Genomic DNA, 14197 nt, shown 5'->3' with positions numbered 1-14197 from the left:
AAAATAGGAAATGGTAAATAAGGAAGGAAGGAAAAACGTTACCTTTTGGTGCCAGAAGTATTTGCATGTGTACATTTCCTTTGTACAGGGATTAATCTTAAATGTAATACATAATTTAAAATTATCAGCCCATCCAATAGTTATTTTTTTGTCTTTGGTGTTCAAAATATAATGCCTTCTGTGAATTTTTAAAGCAATCATAATATAAATTCATAATGAAGATTGTTAACATCAATAAAGGATCACTTGCCTTTCTGTTCTACTAATTCCAGTTAACAGAGGGCTGGAATTAAGGAGACCCTTAATGTTGAAGCCATTGCCAGAGGGTCACGAGCAGTTTGTTGCTGTGTGCCAGGGTGGATCTGTACGCACTGGAAAATGGGACTCATTAGTGCTGTCCTGAATATACATACATACACACACACACACACATATAAGTATGTATACATACATACATACATACATACATATATTGTGTGTGTGTGTATATATATATATAGAGAGAGAGTATATTATATATATATATATTGTTTTCTGCAACAAATATTTGACTTTTTGCTGATAAAGTGAAACTGAAAATTGATGTTATCTGTGTTCTCAGATGGAGGCTGTCTATTTTTTGCAGTCTTTAGAGCGTCCTAATAGCTGAACCCTGCTGTAGGAAGTATCTGCCTCTCTACACAGAACCACACAGATTGTATTCCTATGTATGACTTGTATAGCAGAACTGAAATGACTCGTAGTCTTTACATGAACTTATTTGCTGAAGAATGCCGTTTGCGTGCCTCAATTCTTGTTTCCTTTGCTTGAAATATAATGACCATGTGACCATTTAGTGGGTAACTGAATGTTTAACTGTCATGAATGGCCAGTTTATGGACATGTGTGGGTATTACATCTGGGTATCCTTGAAAGTATGCTTCATCAGAGAGAGCGCTTATTGTCCTGAGAAAGCAACTGTATTTTAATGAAGGTCACCCCTATGGAAGGTAAAACTGCTGTGCAGCATCTCTCCAACTCAGAAATCAATTCATATTGCTGCTTTCCAGGGCAACTGCAGCTTTGGCTTGAAATCCGTTCTCCGAATCTTTCAGTCAAGCTTTCCAGATCATTATAATACATAGAGATCCGCTGTGCCATGGCTGTATGATCATTAAATTGGGGGAAAAAAAACTGCTGCTGTGCATATGTTGACAACCAATTTATTCATTGCAAAATAGCAAAGCATTGAGTATCCATTCCGTGTCAGTTGGAGGGCACTGTGCTATATTTGTTGCCATCATCATTATGAGGGTTACAAATGATCTACCTGGAGCTCAGCATATATCTTCTAGGATGAAGTGTCAACACAAAGATAATAGGGGTGAATTTAGAGTACAGCTTTAGGTGTACGCCTGCCGCTTTGCGCTGCAAGTCAATAGATGTTGGTTGAAAACTGTGCAGTGAGAAAGTCAAGGAAGAGAAGTCTAATTCAGTAACCTCAGTTTAGGCATTTTTGTTTGGCAGCTGATTGTTTACACTGCCCAACACTGACAGCAGCGAAGTGCAGTAAAAGGGATCTACTTTCTGAAGAAATGTTGTTTGTCCTAATCTTGTTTTGTGTGGTTGTCATGAGGAAGTACATGGAAGGAATAATCAGGAGACCAGATGGCATTTTGAATAGTGAGTCTATTCAGACATTTTCAAATCTCTAATTGGTCATCGGTTTTAAATGTTAATATGCTTCACTGGTAAATCATTTCTATTCTTTCTTTTGGAAGTTTGCAAAGAACTATGAAAGACATAAAAAATATTGTTAACTGTGGTACCAAAAAATTCAGTATTCAAGCAATGGTGCTACGTAGCAACTATAAACTTAGCAAATATGAATAGGATGATGGTCATTCAAACTAATTAACTAGTGACAGGCTGGAGAGGAGTACGGTGTTATATTTTGTGTTGATGTAAACAGGCAAAACTGTTGAGTGAGACTATGCTTTTTCATATCAGGAGAGAATGTAGTTCCATGACTGCATTTATATCCTTGCCTCATGCCATGTTCCTTGCCTACAGGAGAATGCCTCAGGAGAGTCTCATGCAACACTGCAGGAGGAAGGTTGCAGAAATGGGTTTAGATTAATATATATAGATAGATAGATAGATAGATAGATAGATAGATAGAGATATATCTATCTATCTATCTGAATTTAGGACATGTGTTGCATTGGATGGAATGCTGCATGTTGTTAACTGAAGAAATACCTCTAGAGAAGGCAAGTCAGCATACTTTTCTAGACAGTGTTCCTCACTACTTTATTTTTTATGACATATCAAGCATCAAATTGGTTACTGCAGATTTGAAGTGGATTTTCAGGCCCTCACTGTCAGCATTTGCATTTGGTGAGAAATACCTGCAGAACCTCCAGGGAGAATGGTGGACACTCCCTTTGAATTTGGCATGCACATCTATCACTGAAGACCCCTTCTACCAGCTGTTCAGAACATTGACAACAGCAAGGTCCTTGGTGACTTGGTGCCCTAGTGAAGGTTGGAGAGCACTGCTGGGCTTTTTTTGAGGGGGTTGTTAGTGGTGGCTGCAGTAATGGTGAGGTGGCTGTCGTGGAGATGCTGTCTGCACAGCAAGGAGAGTAAAGCTTTGTAAGCACTTGCCTTTTTCAGCTTCTTCAGCAAGCAATTGCTTTGTGCTGGCCAAAACAGTCTCCAGGCAATCAGTGCCAAAGGGTGTGGAGCACTTCAGTGTCTTGTCTTAACACTTGTACAATTTAAAATGCTACTGTTTATGCGAGTCAAGAATATAATGCCTTAAAGAAGCAAAAAGATGGTTTATGCACTTATTAAAGCATCTTGTTTCAGAGGCATTTGGAACCGCAGGGATTCTTTGCACTTTTCATGAAGCGATTGACGAAATAGGATCAAGTTATACCAAGGAACTGCATCAGCTCTGAAAAAAGAAAAAAAAGAAGCAACCAACCATCACCACTATATGTGGAGTGCAGATGGTGCTTTTGGTACTTGATATTATAGCTGTTTTTAAGTTTATTGGAGAAAAATATGGATTTTCAAATCTTACACCTGCATGCTGAGAGGAAGCATATGTAGAGACTCGCTGAATCCCTTGGTGTATTCTGAGTGGCTTTTTACACACTCGGAGCTGAAGCTTGCCATCCTCCCTCACTGTGAAGAGTATTTAATTCTGGAACGGTTCTGCTGAAGTCAGGCAAAATCATGGTGGTGATGAAAGGGGCATAAGATTTCTGTCCTGTGTTTTAATGACCTGGTTGCAAAGAACAAAAGTCATGTACACATTTTTCTTTTATGATCGCTGTGTATGTGATTGTTCATGTGTGGGCACACCTGCACCCAAATGTGCATAACTGTGTTTGATGCATTTTTGCAAAGAGATGCCAGTGAGATAGTGAGGTGGTAGGCATTCAGCAGGGTAAACAGAGCAGCTTACAGTGATTAGATCAGAAGAATTTCTTTGCAGGAGTAACAGATAAACTAGCTAGCTGTTTAAATGCAAATATCTAAGTTAAGGTCCCATCACTGCCTTGCTGCCTTATGTCAGTACTTTCCATGCTGCTTAGCCTAACTGGTCCCTTACCTTCTTTCTACGTTCATGCCATATGTGCTTTCTTTTGCACTCCCTTAAGTCTCATAGAAGGGAAGCACAGCGTTGCTCTCAGCACACCAAAATTCAGATGTTTTCAGATGTGACCTCACCTTTTGCACATAAATAACAGCACAAGAGTACAAACCTATTTATATGTAAAATTATCCCTTGTTCTGAGTGAGCTGGCATCACATCCCAACAAGATAATGCAAGAGAACTGGAAATCTTCATACCACCACTAAGCTTGTTCCCTATGAAAGAAGTGCAGTTTTTAGTTTTCCCTCTCAAGAATGCTGATAGTCCTTGTCGAGTTTTTACCTGCTTTGTGAGCATTTGGGTGGCTTCTTGACACTGGGAGTTTAAAGGGCAGAAATACGAAATAGCAGTGCTTCTCATGGGCTGTAGTGTCGTGTTTCTTCCACCTTGGGCTGTGCAATCTGCAGACAGAGTGTTTGCATAGCAAGTGCCATGTCAAGCCAAGGTTAAAGCAGGATTATTTATTCCTTTTTTTTTTTTTTTCCCCCCCAAGTTGGGATCAAAGTACAGTGCACATCATATGGAAATTGCATTGGAAACAGCTGAGTTCAATTACCTTTTCAAATAATTGTCAGGAACATGCAGTTGCTTTAGAGGTACGGTGTATTGCTTACAGGAAAAACTGACCTTGAACATACTTGCACGACCCTCTGATTTCAATGCACAGCTCTTCAGGCAAAATCTAAATCCTACTGAGGGTCAAATCCAGGCTGTTAGGGGCCAGAGGCAGCCAACTAATCAGGCACCATGCCACGTGGATATCAGAGGAAGGGCTTGTACAAAGCATACTGTGTAGCTTGCTGCTGAATTTTGGCTTTTCTCTGCTGGCCAAAACAATTTGAATGCTGAGGAGATGGCAGCCCAGCTCTGTTTATCCCCAGCCCAAACTCCATACAGTGGTAGTGAACATGAGCATCATTGGGCAGCCCAATGGGAAACGTCTAGGACTTCTTGCCAGCCCTGGCATTCCTTGCTTGCTGGACTGCTTGTTAGCACCACTGCACAGGCATCTCTGTTACCTGTGAGTTTATATCCCAGCTTCACAGTTGCACTTCTCTATTTGTTCCTGCCAAGGACGAGTTTTAAACATCCCTAATGCCTGTTCCAAGTGGGTGGAACAGTGGCAAAAGAGCTGCTTTGATTTAAGTGAGTGAGGGGGCAGAGCTCCTCTGTCTACCTGATTATTTATCTCCCTAGTTACACACAGCACTTGCTTTCTCTGGAGTGATTCAAGCATATCATAACCTCTTGCTTTAGCTCTTTTATCATGCTGGTTTGCTACTACAATTCAGGCAGAAATCTGTCTTGGCCTCTACAGAGCATCTCACTTTATTGGACTCTGATGTGCCTCCCCTATGTTTTTTTCAAGCTTCCCGTTTATCATGTGGAAGACTCTGAGAACTGCACTGAATGCTTTGGGATGGGCAGATTAGGCTCTCACAGCATTAAAAGCCTTCCTCCAGTGCCAGCTGGAGATAAATGGGTGTGAAGACAGGTACTCAGCATGGAGCCTGCTGTCTCTGGGAATGCAAACAGCTCAGGGATTCTCAGGGATTTTTACCAAAACATCATTGATTTCAGCATGAGCAGCAGTAGACTCATGGCTTTTCTCCAGCCTCCTGCTCTGCTATGGATGATTCACACATACAAGCGCTAGAAGCAATGCCTGAGAGATCTGAGCTCAGTTTCTGGGTCAGTGGAAATCCTGAAGTGAGTATGCCATCTGAATTTTGCATTACTACAGTGAATCCTGTTCACTTCTGTCCTTCCCAGGCATAAGTATCTCTCACTTCTCCGCAGTGTTTTTTGCCATATGTGGGAGCTATGCCTCCTCATCATGTACTCTGGGTAAACTGTCAGACGTGGTGCTCAATGAGCCTGGCTGATACACCAGGAAGAAAGAGGAACATATGGTCTAGAGTGTGGTTGACTATTTGGGAGTGAGTGAATGACAAAGAGGGGAGGAGAGGATAGTTTGATAGGGTAGTCTGTTGTAGGTATGTAGATCTCCTATGTGTTGGATGTCCGTCACTCTGAAGTGCTTTGTGGCCACAGGAGCTTCTTGCAGCTGGGCAGGAAGGTCAGCGTGCTTCAGCATATTGCAGTAGACTGAGTTTGGGATCTACATATCTTGCTCTCTCCAAAAGCTTCTTCTAGGAACACAGCATGTTACGTGGGGCTGAGGCCATTGTGTTTAGGTCATTTTAAAGTCAGTGGGAGTGGTGATAGTGATTTCATGGAGTCCCGATAAAGATTGAAGGCTGGGATGCCAGTGTGCAATTAATTTAATAATAGGTACATGAAGAACCATTAAGAGTAACCCTCAGGTATGTAGGAGGCTGAGTGTGGGGCATCAGCTTCTCCATCCCTGCAGTATGTGAGCAAGTCTAAAGAACTTGATATAATGAATTCTGAGAAGGTTTAAATGAAAGTTTGCTTGTGAAGGCATGACAAAGCAGACTGTGTACTTCTTGCATTCCTAGATTAGAAAACCTGGATTAGAGCATTTTGTAGCTTTATATTTGCCAAGAACTGATTCTCTTGCTGGAAGGTATCCAGCCAGCGGGAGTTTGGAGGTTTACTTTGTACAGAAGAGCGTCAACGTGTGTGTTTATACGTGTGCACTCAGGGGAGAGGTGAGAGGTGGTAAGCAGCTGGTGCCTTCTTGTGGTAAATCCTTCCAATGTGCTCAGAAGGTTTCACTTTACAATCCTGAGCTGTAAGTTGAGAAGAGTTGGTTTCTCCCTCTTTGTGTATCTCAAACTTTAGGGAGAAGAATTGATTTAATTTCATCTTGTCTGATCCTGATTAATGAAAAGCCATTTCTGCTAGTTCTGGGTTGGAAAAATAATCTTTGACTATTTTGTAACCTTGCAGATATATGTATGCGTGTGGCAGGAAGTTCTATAATTCTAGAAATTATGACAAGGCATCCATAAAGATGAGGCTGAAACCCTATGCAGCAGCATTGTAGCTTAAAGGAGCGTTATTTAATACCTATTAATGGAGCTGCTGAAGCATAAACACTCTCAGCTCAAACAGATGTTGTTAACTCCTTTGTGCTTGCAGTCTTAGGGTGGGGTGGCAGACCCTTCACCGCTGCCTGGAAGGATGCTCTTCCCTCTGTTCTGTACAGGATGCTCTGTGTGTGAAGTAGGGAGGGAATTCAGCCTCCTTCTGAGGGATGCTGGGAATATGGACACTTCTCATTTTCTGAGCACCCTGATCGAGCTGAAGATGTGTCTGCTCGTTATAGGGGCATTGGACTGGGTGACCTTTCAGGGTTCCTCCCAACTCAAATGACTCTGTGATTCTGGTTGCATGCTGCTTATCTGGATATACAAATATATTGGGTACAGCTCTTGCACATCCTGGGACTGGTATATAGGTAATTACTTTTAAAAAATAAACAAACAGTGCATATTATGGAACTTAAGATGTCTTCTCTTAGAAGCAAAGGGTTAAAACAAATACAAAAGTTGAATTTCCTGGGTGATACACAATTCCCTAAAGTTAGGGCTTAAAAAACAACAGTCATTAACATGAGATTGATAATGAATGAGAGTTAGCAGTTTTACAGTCTATTTACTTGTTGGGTATGTCTACACAAGAAATGTAGTGAAACCTTTTTGGAGACTAATTTAGTTAAAATTGGTACAAACCTGTGCAGACTCTGGGTCAGGTTTGCATTGTGATGTGAATGTAATTCTTAGCATGTGTAGGTGGCCTACAGATTGTTAATTAGAGTAGGAGGTGAAGCTGATACAGGTCAGGCTTCTGCCCCACAGTCCCTAATCACCAGCTTAAAAGGCATTCACCAAAACCTGTGCTGTCTGCTGCCTGCCAGACCAGTTGCTTGGATGGATATAAGAGTTTTGCTTCGGTGATCTTTAAGAAGGGCTGAACTAACACAGTGGCAAAGAACAGCAAAAATACGATGGCTATGGAGTTGAGGCGTGCTGTAAGACCAGGTCTTCGCCTCTGTTGGTGGCAGCTTGAGCTGAGTTCTCATGTCATGCTGCAGTCAAATAGAAACTTTGTTTTTCTCTAGGGTGCAATTCTGGAGAACTAAGAAGGGCTTTACCTTCCTCCAGCTGTCACGTTCTTCTAACATGCTGCTTTGGAGCTCTGCTCAGCAGGACAGAGTGCTTGACCAGGCCCCAGATTTCCTAGGAAAGGCCCTTCCATGCCTCCAGGGGGTGATCAGAGTTTGAGGGCAAGACAAGGGATGGCGATCTGAGCGTTGTGCTCTTGTTCTCTCCGGAGATGAACTGTTTCTGCCTGTTACTGGAGCACTGGGAATAAAAGCTTCTCTTACACAGCCTGCTGCCTGAGCCTGTTCAACAAAGCGTGAGGATGGTTTCTGGCTCATCTACTTATTCAGGCTTTTAATTATTTACCGGCTATCCTCATGGTGAGGAGTTGGTGCCTGATGTTATTGAGGTACTTATTCGAGCGTTCACATTTATGCGGATGCATTATTTTTATATTGGATTTTGGGTAGTCATGAGCTATAGTAAGGAATTAAATGTCATGTAAAGAAGAAATGTGACCCATTGATCAAGATACAATGGCCCACCTGTGAACAGTCTATCCTGGCTGTGAATTGGCTGGGCCCCGGAGTGGCCCATTCAGAAAGGAACTGATGTTTGCATTTTCAAGCAGCTGCATGCAGAATTACAGATGTTTATACAACACACTAGCTGAGCTGCAAACACATCACTGTTGTCCTTGTGCTGGTCCTGTTTTGGGGTTGCTTTAAGTTACCCTGGATGGGTATATGTGATGCTTGACTACTTGCAAAGAACGAAGTCAAAGCCCAGGCAGGGAAGCTATATCCACTCAGTAGAATAACAAGTCCTTGGGAAAATCACAGTGCATGGAAGCACTCAGCAGCTCCCCAGTGCAGGGATGTCACAGCTGGGTCTGCCATCTCTGCACACCAACAGGAGAGGATAGGGCATGACCAAATCAACACAAATAAGCTCAGAAGAGTATCCTGGACTTAAGCAAAGGATGTATTTTAATTGGAGAGTTGAGAGTTAAGGAGCACATGGGACTATCTGCTTCTCCCTTCAGACTTTTCACGGGGAAGGGAGCACATCTCTGCATGATGTCAATCAGAATAGCTGCACAGACTGCAGAGAACAATTGTAATTTATCCTGTGGAAGACCCACACAGAAAGTGATTGAGGTTTCCTGCAATTCACTGGAGACTTATGACACTGAGAGCAGGGGTTTGAGCTCCAGTGTCTGCTGTGTAGCTATTTGCAGTGCAGGTAACTTATAATTATAAACACTTGATAGATCTCCTTCAGAGAAACTGGGGGTTGTAAGATGCTCAGGTTGGTCATGGCTGGTTTTGCTTCCTGTAAGGAAGGTGTATTTCTTTGATTTCCATCTCAGCATAAAGGTATTGTGCCACAGTGCTGTGGAAGAGGTTATGAGGGCTTAGCCAAGCTGTAAAATATTTCAAGGATCTTCTTTGTCTTGTGGAGATCAGTGGGTTCCTTTGCTGGTGAGCTGAAAAGCCTGGAGGAAACAGAAGAAACCTATTTCAAGACGTTTTTGTGAGAACAATACCAGCCTCAACGCCTTGTGCAGCTGGTAAATATCACTCCTTTAACAGATATTGAATCTTTTTTAACAGTGTTCAGCTACCTACACCTGACCACCAAATATCCTCTCTGTTTGCCTTGGCTGACATTTATATAACAAAGAGCTGCTAACTGTTCTTTTATCAGCACAAGAAAGTTGAGCACAGGAGGAGACAAATATGATAGGCACCATATGGTAGTACTCAGAGCTATTCTGATCCCTGTGCATCCATCCTCTCTAATGGTTATATTGAGCCATTGTTAAGGAAAAAACTGCTGCTGGTTGCTTGAAATGTTAACTCCTAGCTGTTGTTACATACTAAGTCCTTTCTCTGCTGGATGTCTTCTTACAGTGTGCTTGAGGTGGGAAGGGACATCTGGAGGTCATCTAGTGCAACTTTCCTACTCCAGCAGGATATCCAATTGTGTGTTACCCAGGATTGTACACAAATGGATTTTTAATAGCCTGAGGGAAGGAGGGTTTGGGTATGGAGTTTTGTCATATCTGGTTCTCATTTGCTTTGCCCTATGATTTCCAAGCATGGCAATGGAGCTGACAGCAAGATGAGAGGCAGGCAAATAAGAAACCTGCAGTCATGGGTGAGGACTTCTAGGTCTGAACATAAAGATAAGAGAGGAATAAAATGCTCTGCTGACAGAGCTATCATGTGAGTGGAGCTTTCTGGAGGAGTTTGGTTTTTGTATGTGTCTTTATATTCTTTGGAGTCTGGATTTCCTAGGCAGCTGGTTGGTATGTGTCACAGGGTGTTACTGTGAATGGAGTCTGACCTGGTATACGATTGTTCTGCTGGTTAGCCAATGTGAATTCTTACATTGACAGACACGGAGATTCAGAGCCTTGCTGTCTTGTGTAATTGAAAATCACCTTGAGAAATAGGACTGTGGTGATTTCTCACTTGAGGTCTGGTAGTGCTGGAATGTGGCTTTTCTGTTAGCGTTCCCATGATCTGCCAGCCTCAAGGAGCTGAAGAATTTAAAGCAGGTCAGCAAAAACTGCTCTCCCTTGGGATGAAGCTGCCCTGAGAACCAGATGACAGCAAGTATTTTAGCCTGTGATTTGAATATCTTTGGAAGCAGAGGGGTTTTAACTGGTTTCATAGTCTGAAAAATGGTCAAGAAGACTACATCACCTTGTTCGCTTGTGATGCAGAACAAGGTTTCATAATGATACATCCATGCCTATTAGAGCTGATGTTTATTAAGGGTGAATGCCATTTTGCGAAGAGGTTGTTAGAGTAAAATGCATAAAGAAAAAAATTATACTGCAAACAATAACAAGATCCCTGAATTACCTTGAACTGTGCAATTGAGATTCGCACCGGCTGTCAGATCATCTCCGCACAAGACTGAACTGCTGACATTTGTTTAATTACAATGTATTTATTAAATGGGGCAACATCCTAATCACTCGTGCATGCTTGCTTTATGTCTTTTGTACAATGTCTCTATTCAATGTGAATAAATTCTCATTAAAATGAAGAGAAAATGATTTATTTTGCAACCATTGCATGCAGAGATCATGCTGTACTTCAAGCTTACATAGAATTGTGGAGTGCTAGTTAAAAAGAAACATTTTGGATTGTTTTCAGAGTGTATCCTCTGCAGTTTGGATCTCCATGATGAAAAACGGAGCAGACTTGCTTAGCTGCCGGTCAGTGTGAACTTTTACTGAAGCTTTTTATAAACTGGGATGTACAAAAGAGTATCTTGAGTTTCTTTACACTCCAAAAGCACAAGAATGGAACAGAGTGTGGAATAGGCCTGGTATTTTTTTTTGACTTGCTGGAGAAGTGAGACAAGTGCAAATTAAGTCATTTCAGCATCACTGCAGCCATTGATTGCTCTGCAAACCTCATGCTGCTGGAAACCACAAGCACACAGGAGAGATGGGCAGTGGGATGAGAAATGTGTTGGTGAATGAGTGGCAGAGTGTGGCTGTGCCTCTACAGGAGTCAAATACCAGAACAAGCAATGAAAGCTAATCCATAAAATGATTCATGCGATAAGAACTTATCAAGATGATTAAACAAGTGAGGTCCATGTGGTCTGTTGCAATTAATGCTCTCTGGATAAGCTAGGCAGACTCTAGGTGTTGGTATTCATGGTCACACTGTGTGGTACATGTACGTCAGCACTGCTGACAGCATGGAGAATTCAGCAATAATCAATAACTTCCAATTGTTTGGATCTAATTATTAGCATTTAGCAAGCAAAAATACCCTTCTTTCGCATAACTTAAAGCTTTTGAAAACATTCATTATAGAACTACAAGATTTGCTCTTGAGACTCATGATGTTGCATTAAATTGCCTACCTGGATTGGCAGGTTACGCACTGTAGCATTTTACACCCTTGTACCACACTTCATGTTCCCTAATGGGAGGTACTGCAGGTTGTAAGAAATCTGCAATCATACTGAAAGCCACAAAACCATTCCAGGCAAACCTTTGGGAAACTGTGTTGAAAATGTATCTTGGAGCTATGAAAGGGCAGAGGGGTTTGCAGTAAGATACTGATTCTCTGAGGAATTCTAAAAGAAGGGTTTAGAACTACAAGCGGCTAAGAGAGAGGGTTTTTTTCTAACAACAGTACAACGGATGGAGTATCTGTGTAATATTTGTGTAGAGAATCTGTCTCTGTAAACTGCTGCACTTGACTTTTGAATGAGTTACCGTCTCTTAGCAAGCTGCAGTGATGTTAAACTTAACAAGGCTCGTGGAGGAAGGCATAGGTTTGAGGATCACTCTGCTGTCATCCCAGTGAGGCCTGGCACTGGGGAAGAGGAGGGCCATGACAAGCAGTGTTTTCTAGGTCCAGTCTGCTGTTCTTATTTCCCATAATTTCCAACATGATGAACACCTTAATGTCAAAAGTCTTAAAATGGGATGATCTCATAAAAGCAGTCACTGCCAGCAGGGTTGCAAGCTGGGACTACTTAGTGGTGATCTGATGAGAGTAGTTAACTGAAAATGGGATGTGGATTTAGGTCTGATAGTTTCTAGTTAATTATCTGTTATCTGAAAACATCACTGAAAAGCACAAAGCACTGCTTTAAGACTTGCTTTGTGTCTCTTTATTCAGTTAATATGTTCTTTTGTTACATTATATTTTCTTCCTCTAGCTCTCAATGTAGACTCCTCAGTATATGTTATTCTTTTGGTGCATCCAGAAAATACTTCTATAAATTGAAGGGAAAATATAATTTCAACAAGTGTGTATGTGTGCCTGGCTTAGTACTGAAAGAGGAGAACAGTGGTGACTTACGCTGCTCAAACAGTTATTTTGTCTGCCTTCTCTTTTATTTTGAACTCTCATTTAAACAATCCCATAAGTCTTCTAATGCTGATATCAACTCTTAGGTTGTAATGTTTCCCTGCTGCCTAGTTAAAGTAAGGTGAAAAGAAGCCTCGTGTTCCATACATTTATTGAGGAAATTTTTTTTGTGTGTGCAGTTCACATAAAATTGCATCCATTCGGCTCATGATCCAAAGTGCAGTTCCATTAACAAAGCTGCGCTCTGCCTTTTGTGTGGGTTGTTATGCTTAAAACCTGTTCCAGTTGTTGTGCCCCACTGAAATAGAAGTTTTGCAGGTGATTTAGTTTAGTTCATTTCCAATTCTGTTGTTGTATTTTCTTTGTTTGTACCCTGAATAACTTGGTGGAAACTATTTGATAGAATCGTTTTCATTTTACCATTTAAGATAAAACTTGTTTTGAGAGTAGAATGCATTTATTTGGTAAAAAAATAATGCAGTTATATAGAATGGAGAGATGATTTCTTTCCCTTACTTTCTCTTTGTCATCTCCCCTCTACTTTGAAGCCTATAGAAAAAAAAAAAACAAAAACGTTTTCTGTAGATTCTGAAGAACCCACGTGGCACTGTTTGCCATTTCTGTATGGCCTCAAGGGCACTGAGACCCCTGTGCATGCAGAGCTTTTGAAAATAACAAAACAAAACTTGTTTCAGTGTGGAGTTTATCATTCTTCCAAAACAAGGATGTGCACAATGGCCTAGCTCAGAGCTTGCTAAGCCAAGTGTAGTTTTCAGAGGTGCCTTGTGGTCAGCTCTCCTTCCAGAGTCAGAGGCTGCTGACTCCTGTTGGTTTTAGAGTGGATGCTGTATTGGGCTTCACAAGGACATCTCTGAGGAAGCCCTCCATGACTATCTAGGAGTGATGCATTCAAGGTGAAACATTCTAGCTTAGCAGAGCTACCCCAGTGAGGACACCCTATGGGACTGTTGGGTTTATATAGATTTCAGTTCTCCTTTGCAGTTCATTGGCTTGGCCAGACCTGAGTAAGGCAAGTTAGTTTGCCATTGAGTTGACAACAGTCCTGTCAGTGAACAGGCCACTTTTTACCTGATGTACTGAGCAATTTAATCTCATGGCTTCTGTGAATGCTCCAGCATTTTTGCCCATGATGCTCTGGTGTCTCTCTGCTAGAGTCTGGAGCAAGGGCTACCCTTTTTACAGCACCTAACGTGGTGAAGTCCTGGGTCACGGGCAAGCAAGAGTTACATAAATGGCAGTAATTAAGCTACCTCACTGAAACTGTCTGTGCTTTTGTGTCATAAAGTCTGTGCTTTGGTGAGGAAAAATGAGGAAACTGGAGGAAAACAAGAGGGGAAAAAAATTCCTTTCCTGGAGTGTGGACTGAGAAGTTGTTTTTTCAAATAAAACTGGAAAACTGCTGCTGTTCTTTCTGCCATCTCCCACTTGAATAGACCACTGGCCTTGTACTTTGCTGCTGGCTTGGGAAGGTCAGCGGGGACTTTCCTCACCTTTGCTATATGCTGCTGCTATTATGAGCTCTAGCATGCTGGAGAGTGTGCCCCATTTTAGAAGCAGCAATACTGGACATCTGCTAAGACATGTTGCTAGCTATAATAAGTGATGGGCAAGGGAATATCCTGCATCCCTGTTTTCTC

The 14197-nt window shown here is 41.7% G+C and overlaps 1 protein-coding gene across 20 annotated transcripts in view; it reads left to right on the top strand.

Annotated features, from left to right (window-relative positions):
* The window catches only part of LOC107319941 (uncharacterized), a 224946-nt gene that overhangs the window by 86376 nt on the left and 124373 nt on the right, over nt 1–14197 (top strand). The window lies entirely within an intron of this gene.

Source organism: Coturnix japonica, chromosome 15, assembly GCF_054131305.1.
Source record: "Coturnix japonica strain WE chromosome 15, WE-NBRP24, whole genome shotgun sequence".
NCBI classification, from domain to species: Eukaryota; Metazoa; Chordata; class Aves; order Galliformes; family Phasianidae; genus Coturnix; species Coturnix japonica.
The sequence above is the reverse complement of the archived record's forward strand: the minus strand, read 5'-3'. Positions and strand labels throughout refer to the sequence as shown.